The sequence below is a fragment of the Poecilia reticulata genome, linkage group LG2, assembly GCF_000633615.1.
Source record: "Poecilia reticulata strain Guanapo linkage group LG2, Guppy_female_1.0+MT, whole genome shotgun sequence".
In the NCBI taxonomy this organism is placed as follows: Eukaryota; Metazoa; Chordata; class Actinopteri; order Cyprinodontiformes; family Poeciliidae; genus Poecilia; species Poecilia reticulata.
This window is the reverse complement of record NC_024332.1, coordinates 42,153,172-42,163,282: the sequence shown is the minus strand read 5'-3', so window position 1 is coordinate 42,163,282 and position 10,111 is coordinate 42,153,172. Positions and strand designations below refer to the sequence as shown.

Below are 10,111 nucleotides of genomic sequence, written 5' to 3'. Positions count from 1 at the left end.
GTTCAAAATGAGCTAGCAAGCTAGTTAGCTTGTTTGCACACATATTTCCTTATCTAGCTAAACTTCTTATTACCTACCTAGACAAAAATAACAACTGGTAACCACCATCCACCTAGCTAGCTTTCTAACTAGATAGCTAACTAGCCATCCAGCTAGATAAAAATAACAGCAGGTTACCACCTAGGTAACTATCTTAGATAAAGAAAATTGAATTTTATATTCTGAAGTTGGTGGAGAATATGTCTCTAACTGCAGATATCAAGCAGAGATTCAATCTACTGTAGGACTGAACGGTATTGATGTCTTTATGATTCATGATGAGATTTGTTTTTACCTGTATCCTAGCACAACCATTGTAGAGAAGCTATCAAAGCAGAAAGATTGTGTCTGTTCGACTTACCCATCAATCCTGTGTATGGAGGATTTTGGATCAATAGGACGTTTAAAGGCTGGATTGTAAATCTCTGAGGTCTTTGGAAGCAGGAGTACTAACATCCATTTTAAAGACATCTTCATTCAGAAATTGATTCATTTTTAGATATGTTGCTGATAAATAGAGTTGGGTCTCAAGAGCATAACAAAGAAAATGTGTTTAAATCTTCACAAAMAGTAAATGGTCCAAGTCCAAAACACTGTAGTGCGCCATGTTCTACGTATAAATATACGTGTATCCTAACGTAGTGGAAAGCAAGTGTTTATGATCCAACTGCTAAGTTAGAAAAGTTAGTTCTCTTTCTTTTCAAAACGATTTTACAGCTACTGTTCACATCAGTTAAACTCCTTACACCGTTATCATACTGTAGACTGGACCAGCTGAGGRCGGCATGGGGATGAATTAAATCACGGCCTAATTCTCTGCATGTTCGCTCAGGTTGTTAGCTCAAACATAAAACCGTTAACACTAAATCACCTTCCTCTCTCTTTTTATACTCCCTCCCAGTTTGTCAGTAAGCTTACTTCTTCTCAAATACATTTACTTGAGCAACKTTTTTGAATAAATGTACWTTTAGGAGTACATTTCCTCAMGTAATTTCCTGGATGGCTAAATTTTTACCTTTGAGAAAGTTTCTCAGTGAACTTCTGGTTAAAAAAGTTTGTTCWTCATTCAGTGAGGTTATTCACAGTCGTACTTTGGCTTATTTATGTCAACTATTTCATTTCAATTCCCACAATACTTCATATTTTGGTCAGTCGATGTCATTTTTAAATATTAAATGGTTGACGTTTTGATCAGTTACTCAGTACTTGAGAAGCATTTTTTAAATKTTCAGTTGAGTMATTTCTTATGGCTACTTTTTACTTTTACACGAGTATAAATATGCTGAAGCAGCACTACTCTCACTTCAGTACAAGTTTTGGGTGCTTTATCCACCTCTGTTCTAGACACATTTGGTATTATTTGCGTCAAAAACCATTTTTAAGCCCAAAATGTTCTAAATTCATGTTTTAACCCCAAATATAGCACACCCAGTGTGTGTTTTCACCTCTGCTGATGAGGAGGCCTACTTTTCTTGGGTGTATGGTAACAACGAAGGACAATGAGGATTGTGTTCTGGACCGTGTTTCACCAACCCGCCTCTGGCAAGGACGAGAAGTAATCAAGTCCACTCGCTTTCCCTCCCAACAAGCCATGCGTGTAATTTAAGAGTAACGTGAAATTAGGGCAGCGCGCACGCAGCAGAAACAGGAACAGCGTCGATGCTAAGGTGATGCATTTTGTTGACTTTTCATGTTAATGGATAACCATAAACTTTCTAAGATCTGAGCCTAGGGGAGGTTTTGGCAACACTCTGCAGGTGAGACACCTGAGCAGGAAAGTCAGGGTGAATTAATGTGGGGGTGTGGGAATCTGTCACTCTGTGAGGGGAGACTTAGCTCTTATTACCAAACAATCAGCACCTAAACCTCGTAACCTAAACCTTCCTCCCTTTTTCCTTTCACTTAAATCCACACCTCAGATTTATGGACACACTTTCTGAGACAGACAGCATTAAATGTTCTGGATTGAGGGGTTTTTTTTAGTCAATTTTACCAAAGATTGCACATTCTGGATCGTCTGAACAGTGAAGCACATTAYATCTATAATTACAGGCACATCTTAGTCTCCAAAAGAGGCTTAGTTGCAGGTGTTGTTAATTCCAGCGTTTATTTATAATGTCTTTTCGATGACGTTTTATGTAGAAAGAAAAAAAATAAATCTTCATCCATCCAAGCACTGAAATATGTAGTTTTCGCAGCCAATTTCAGTGATAACATTTCGGAAGGGAAGACTGTAATATTTCCAGCCAGTAATTAATGTCTCAACCATCTGGACATTATTAATTCTTCTTCTTAATGGAGCCATCATCCAAAACATTCTATCTTGAGGAAATTCAGGAAGCAGCTTGCAGGGGAATGACAGGAAATTACTCTTAAAACTGGGATTTTTTTTTTCTCTCGCTCTGATGCTAACGTGCTTTGCTCCATTTGTCCAAATTAAACAACATCTTTTACAAATTATTTGCACTCATATTTCTAAAACTCAAAAATGATACATTTTGTGTTTTTCTTCTCATGCAAAATAAGCAGCTGAGCCCTTATTTCTCCTGGTTTGCAACAATATTTTTGGAATCAGGTGGTTTTTCGGTTGTGTCAAAATTTGTGTATTTTGCAAAACTGTCATGGAAACACGAGTCATCAACAACTGGATGTTACTACTGGAGGAAACGGCAAAGAAGACAACAGGAAGTGGTAGGAAGATGATGGTAAAGCATGTTTTTTAATGATTTATCACATGAGCATTTCTTATTTCATGAAAGCACTAGGTTTGTGAAGTTGATTTCTGACATTAGTGGAACACTGACAAAGTTGTGTTCACATTTGTAATGGAAATGCAGCCACTGTCATCAATCTCAAACCTTTTAGAATCTATCAATGCAACTACATGTGCTGCTTTTTGAAGCAGCGTTTGCAGACTTCATGAGTCTGCTTATGTTAACGTCGATGCTCATAATAAATAAGCATAACGCTGATAATGTGCAATCAATGGATCGAAGGAAGCAGAGCAAAGAGAAGAGGCGTGATAACAAGCAAAAAGGTTGCAGAGTTCAGATATCTCAGAGAAGTTCCTGCTAAAGTTTGACTTGTCAGCTAACTTCCCTTAAACATTCAAAACTGTGGAGGAAAATCATCCTTTGATGTATGCAGAAATTAAAATGAGTTTTCTGGCTCCCATCTCCCTCAGCTCTTTTGCAAGAAACCAACATCAGGGACTAGCAGTGACAGCAAAGCTCCCTCTCATATTCTCTCACTGAGCCAGTCACAAATACTTTACGGTTTACTCTGATACACTCCAACTACAACATAGGAGGAAATGAAGAAACCAGATGCTGCTAATTAATGCACCGATTAACTGGTTAATCAGTTAAAAGTTGACAGCTTGTTGGGTGTATTGGTACAATGGTAGAGTGGAAAGACATACAAAATGACATTAGCGAAAACAGTTGTTGCCTCCCATCAATCTGGGAAAGATTTGGGGACAACTTCTCAAAACTTTGAGATTCATTACTCTACAGGAAGAGAGAGATTGTTCACAAATGGAAAGATTTTAACTGCCTGCCCAGAAATATAGAAAATAAGTTAAAGACATACATGAAACAAACGTGATCGCTAAATTAGTAAATATAAATAATTCTGGTAAATTTGCTAACCTAAAACTAGACAAAATTTGGTCTCATTTTAGTTCAGACAGAAAAATAAAATTAAAATGTTTTTTTAATCGGTGTATGTAAACTTATGGTTTTAACTTTCAGTGCAATGTTCAAAGAAACTGCCAAAAAACGAAGAACTTAATCAGACTCCGAGTTAAGAGTTTGGTCCATGACAAGATAGTGTGAAAAAAGACTAAACAGGTTGGTTTGTTTGGAAGAAAAAAATCTCTTGAAGAAAGAACAGGGCAGGACGATGCAGGTGTGCAAAGTTGAATCTAAATTATTCCAGATCCTCCTGGAACCATGTTCTCTGGATAAGTGAGACCAGAGTGCAGATTGATCTCCAGATTTTAGTGGTTCTAGGATTTCTTTTCTGTGTTTAGAAAAAGACAACAAGCCATTTCCCCCGCTAATGCTAGACTAGCGTGTTTGTTTTTGGTTGTATTCACCCATAATGCCCTGTGCTGTAGTCCACTTCCTGCTTTTGGAGCGGTCTCCGGACTGCTTGGAGTTCACATATGCATTCAAACCAGACCAGTTCACTTCAACCCAACTGGCACACAGATCTTACGGGCAGACAAACTGGAGCTGGATTAAACCTGACAGGCTGGTGTGAAAGCACCAAGAGTTTAGAGAGATATTCCTCAGCAGAGAAAACATCCCAGCCAAACTAACTAGCATCCCACCAACCATCAATCACTAAAGATACTAGGAAACTACTTTCTATTTTACACAAACCTGCCCGATATGTGTTGAGAAAAATCCCACACATCCTCCACAATGGCAGCCATACCTACGTAAAAGGGATTTAGCTGCTGGCTTAACCCAAGACAACTTGTTGATAAAGCAGTAAGATGATGTATAGCCATGATGATAACATTCTAATACTCCATGAATCCTTAATCAAGGCCTTGACCAGACGATTCCACCGAGCCACGACGGATTAACATTCCAAAGGCTCCACCACGCCTGATCCCATCTCCTCTTTGCCTCTCTATGCCACTTCACCCCTGACGGCCATGATGAGCCTGGGACACGGAGATAAAGGAGGCGAAGGCGGTGAAATTATCGCACCAGTGAGCCAAGCAGAAGCCAGAGAGGAGAACAGAGCTTTTCTCTGGATGGCGTCTGTGTGTTTCACTTGCCTTTGACTTCACCACTTTAAGAAAACAGGCAAGAATTTAAACCAGTTGATTAATTAGCGGTGATATCTTTTCTTTTTTATGCTCAGAAATTAATCAAATATTCAGTATTTTAATGTAACAAAGTAGAAAACTAGAGTATTTTAGACAGAGTTGTGTAATAACTAGTTACATTTATATGGTAACTTTATTGGGAAAAAAAGTACTTTTAGGAGTATTTTTACTACTTTGTACCTTTCATTTTAAATTTCTGAATTTTCTACCCACTGAATAAAAAACAAAATGTTTGAACCAAAAATCCACCAGACACAGACGCACACCTGCAGTTTTTAATAAAGTTTAATAAGTTTTTTACTGAAAGAAACTGATTTGGAAACATTTTCTTTTTTCTATTAATTTTTTGTTACTTATATAAATTATGACTATTTTGGTCCTTAAAATACCAAAATTTCCATTTAACTTTATATTTTGGTCCATCTGATTATATAACATTTAATATTAAATGGTCAATAATTTGATCAGTTACTCAGTAGACTGTTTACCAAATACTTTTTTACTTTTACTTGAGTAAAAATACGTTGAAGTAGTTCTAGTCTAACTGGAGCACAATTTTCAGGTACTCTGCCAACCTCTGATTTAAGGTCTGAAAGGTCCGAGAGGAGTCCTGGTTCCTGGTTTTGTCTGTTGCCCGACTGAATGATATGATAGAATATGAAATGCCAAAAAAACAACATAAATGATAAAATGAAAATGCTTTGTGTACAACCTTAAGAAACCCTCAATTCTAGCGCTAGCGAAAGAAATTACTCACTAAAAACAAAAGAGAAATCCTTCAACCGCTAAAAATTATGACGCTACTCCATTTTTGTTTTCATTTTGCGAAGAAGAAAGTTGCACTTGGTGTCGTTTCCTTCAGTGGTTCTTGGTGCAGCGCCACCACAGGCGAGGAGGTGAACAGTTCTTTCATTAATTTGAACTAACACAGAGCAGACAGTTCAAAGACAGAACTGAAAATGTAAAGAAATGTTACAAACTTAGCGAAACTCAGACAAATTTTCCATCAGCAGTCTTCTCCAAAAGAACATTTTATTTCGTAAAAATACTTTTTAATTGTTCTCATTTCATATTCAAATTCTCAAAGAAAATCATTTTTGGAGGGTTTATTGTTGCAACTAAAACCCTCCAAATGGAATATCTATTAAATCTGTCGGCAATGAATTGGTATAATTTATCTTTCTGAAAGTCAGACCATGTGAATTAGTGAAATAAATTACCTTTTGRATGATGTTCTCATGTATTAAGTGCTGGTCGATCCTCATAAACCTCCTCCTCTCTGCCTTCCTCTCCTTTCTCATCTTTTCTCCGCTGGCTGTGAGGGCGAGGGTCCTGACTGGTCTTGCAGAGTCTCTGCAGAACACAGAACAGCAGAAACACACACTTCAAATCAATGCGATCTGCAGGAACGCATCTCGCCTGAGAGTGCGAGACAGGAGGTGGGTGGCAGCAGCTGAGATGCAAAGCCACTTCTCTCCGCTTGTTCTCTAACGGGGCTGACAGATGGAGATCAGATGATCGGTCTTTATCTCGTTCAAACATGGCTTTGTTTTTCTGTTTTGTGGAGTTAAAGACACACTGTGGGGGTGTGAGTCGAGTCTTTGGGAGGCCAGGAGTTTTCTCTCAGTCATCTGGAAAACAGAGACTGCATGTGTTTGTTGTCTACGGCGGCGTATTGGGGCCGTTGGAGAAAAAAGACAGAGGAGGAGAAAATTTCTGCTAAAAAACACTCAAGAATTTGAGTTTTGATGAATCTCAGAAATTTTCTACAAAAAATAATGACATTTCTGAGTTTCAAAAGTCAAACCTTTTCAGCTTCGAAACTCAGTAAATTTCCAAAAATCAACAGTTTTCTTCTAGCAGACTTTTAACTTTTGAAACTCTGAAGTTCCAGGGTTTTTTTTTGTTTTTTTTAGAAAATTTCTGAAAGCAAATTTTTGACTTTTTAAACTTAGAAATTTTCTCTTTTACTACAAAATTTCTTAATTAATCTTAAAATTAAAAAAATTTTCCAGAAATTTTTTTGACTTTTGAAAATCTGAATTTTTTGCTTTTTCTTTAAGTGTTTTTTAAATTGACATAAAAAAAATTAGTTCTTTGTAGCAAATTCTCAACTATTGACATTCAGAAATACCCACTTTTTCTTTTTTTTAAGCAAAATTCTGAGTCTTTGGAAACAAATGTTTGACTTTTTCAAGTTTACAAAAATTTCCTTGTTTATTTCTCAGAAAATTTCTGAGATTAATCAAAAAATGTGTTGTTGTTTTTTGCAGATATTTACTTTTTCTCATTTTTTTATAAAACGATAAGCTGTCATAGCGCTCCAGCTTTCATCTGTGTATTGAAACTGGAACTGTTAAATGCAACCGTTCTGCTACGGACCGGTACTCCCATTATGGAGAAAGTGCTTACTGAAGAATGGAAACCAGTGCAGTATGACGACAGCTGTGAAAGCTATAAAATGTTCATCATTTCACTGAGAATGCAACAATACCCAAGAGTGATAAAATCTGAAACTCAATCAGACGTGTTTATTAAAAGTTGTGTTGGCTTCTTTTTCTTTTTTCTTGGCTGCTTTATTCCATCTTCAATTGGTTTTATTCAAATTAGAGCTTTTTTTCTGTCACAAGCCAGAMGACAGTTTGACAGTCGGCGTTCTCTCAGTCTGCTCTTTGATTCATGGCTCTGAAATGAGGATAAAAGTATCAATGAAATCAGTAGAAAATTCACAGCATCCCAATGAGAAACTGATTAAAACCGACTATATTAACAAACTGTACAGTTTCAAACTGTTTGATCGTCTTCTGAACAGACGTAAATGGAACAAATTTATGTCCTCTATGGCGTGTGTCAGACAGAAAGAGGGACAGTTATTATTCACTAGGAATATTGAGTAAAACAGAAAATTATTCCATGTCAACGTGAATACGAGTTGATGTTTTGAACCCCAGAAGAGAAGCGGAGCATTTTTGCATCATTCTGTCAGGWCATGAGGACAGTTGTAACAAATATGAAAAAAACTTTTGTGATTTTTTTTTTATTTATGTCAAACTGGTTTTTAAAAACAGGAAAACAAGAAACCAGTAGGACAGAAAAAAACATGTGAATGCATAACCAAGAACAAAATAATTTGTACTTTTKTGTTTATAARGGAGTCGGAAGAAGTGAAAACGTATTTAATTTCACTCTCAATTTAATGAAATACTTACCGACAAAAATGTGTAATTGAAACCATATCATAATGTTAATGTGCTAAAGATCCAACAAATAAATTATACTACATAAACAAAATTATTAAAAACTCTTATAATAATAAAAATCTATGGATACATAATAATAATAAAGACAACAGTGGACATAAATTCTACTTAATCTGTTATATAACAATAAATAAAACAAAAAATAAAAACTGAGCTAAAAACTTATGATAGTACAACAATAATTAGTTACTAATAATGTTAACAGTAAAACASTAACAGAAGGAAAATAACTCAATTTGTGTTAATTCCCTAGTTTTGTAAGTGACATCATCCTGCAGCTTTCGACTGGTTTCTATTCATAGCCCTGATCAACTTGATAGAATGATAAAAAGCTTTCAATCAAAATAAATAATAATTCACCTCCCTTGATGCTGATGCCCCTAAATTAAATGCACAGCAATTAGTTACATTCAGTAATAATAAATAGAGTCCATCTTGTGTTCAAGTCCATATTTAAAGGAAAATAAAAGAAAAAAGCATTTTCTACGTCAGTAGTAAACCCCTCTCTGGATTACGTTCCCCCTCCCTCCTCGCTGCAGACCTCCAGCAGTGAGCTACAAACCGGGACGTCGGCCCGCCTGGCCCCTGCCCCACGGCCCGATCCATTATCTGGACCGCCTGAACGCGGCGCGCCGCTGGGGCCCATTTTTATGCTTGTCTGCAGGGGCCCCATAAGCTGCTRGCACACTATTGTATCATCCTGACCCTGAATGACCCACCAGGTAACACGCTGCAAAAACCCACAGGCCGATTCAGGAGGGCAGGGTTAGAAATGACCGTAGTTCAGTTTTAGTTTGTTGTGACTTTTGTCTAATTCAGTTTGAGTTTGTTTGCTAGTTTTTATTAGTCATTATTAGCTAAATATTTCAGTTTAGGTGCAGAATTCAGAAAGGTTGACGTATTATGGCTGAGTAATGAATACTCAACAGAAGATATTATTTTCAAAACATTTATTCAATTATTGTTGAACAACCAACTGACTGATGTTTTATCCCAACTTCTCCWGCAGCCATTTTGTGGTTTCACCAGGAGGAGCGCCAACATTTGCTGACAGCTGCTTGAGTGGGAAAAAAAAAATCAAATTCTGTTCAAAATGCTAATCAATAGATTCATAAACACAATGAATCTACAGAGAGGGATACAATCATTGGAAATGAAGGATATCACATCTCTAAATTCATCGTGTTTTCATTAGTTTTTATAGCAGAGTTGCCAGTTTGTATTAGTTATAAGTTAAATGTTGTTTAGTTTTTATTAGCTATAATAATTTTAGTTTTTGGTTAGTTTTTTAGGTGCAAAATTCAAAAAGGTTGAAGAATAGTATTATGATTATATTGATTGGGTAATTTTTCTATTTTCAAAAGATTTATTCAAATTATTGTTGAACAACCCAATGACTGTGGGGTTTTCTTCTTCTGTAGCCATTTTGCGGACTAGCATAGCGTAGCCGCCACGAGGAGAACGGAGTGCCGTAATTTCCTGATAAATGRCGTAACCTGCTTGTGTGTGGAGGGGAAAAAAATCTATTTTAAATCAGTTAAAAGGCTAACAAACCCATTCATAAACACAAAAACAAATGATTTTATGTCTCTAATTTAGTTCCAGTTATTTATAGTTTTTCCCCAATAACCGCTTTTCTTTATTTAAATTAAGAAATGTTTTCTCAATTTCAGTTTTTGTTGTTTTTTTGTTGCAGCAGAGATATGAAGTTTGAGCTTTCCGTCGTACTCAGCAGTTAATTCCTGTCCCTAAATGACCACGTTTGCTCCACACAGATTGAAGAAACGCAGGCATCCACTGAACGTGGATGGGGCCTGAATAAACAGATCCAGCAGGAAGAGGCGGCAGGAAGGAGGAGCGAGAGCAGAAACGACAGGAAATACGGACGATTGGCAACTATTGCTGAGATAAGAGGGTGGAGAGGCGAAAAGGAGCCGTACAGAAAGGAAACGCTCGTGGCTGAGGA

The 10,111-nt window shown here is 36.7% G+C and overlaps 1 long non-coding RNA gene across 3 annotated transcripts in view; it reads right to left on the bottom strand.

Moving 5' to 3' along the window:
• Positions 1-10,111, bottom strand: part of LOC103461797 (uncharacterized) — an 82,096-nt gene that overhangs the window by 66,576 nt on the left and 5,409 nt on the right. For all 3 annotated transcript variants that reach the window (XR_533194.2, XR_533195.2, XR_001777247.1), the window contains exon 4: positions 6,106-6,238. This is a non-coding gene — a long non-coding RNA (uncharacterized LOC103461797). The remainder of the gene's footprint in view (positions 1-6,105; positions 6,239-10,111) is intronic.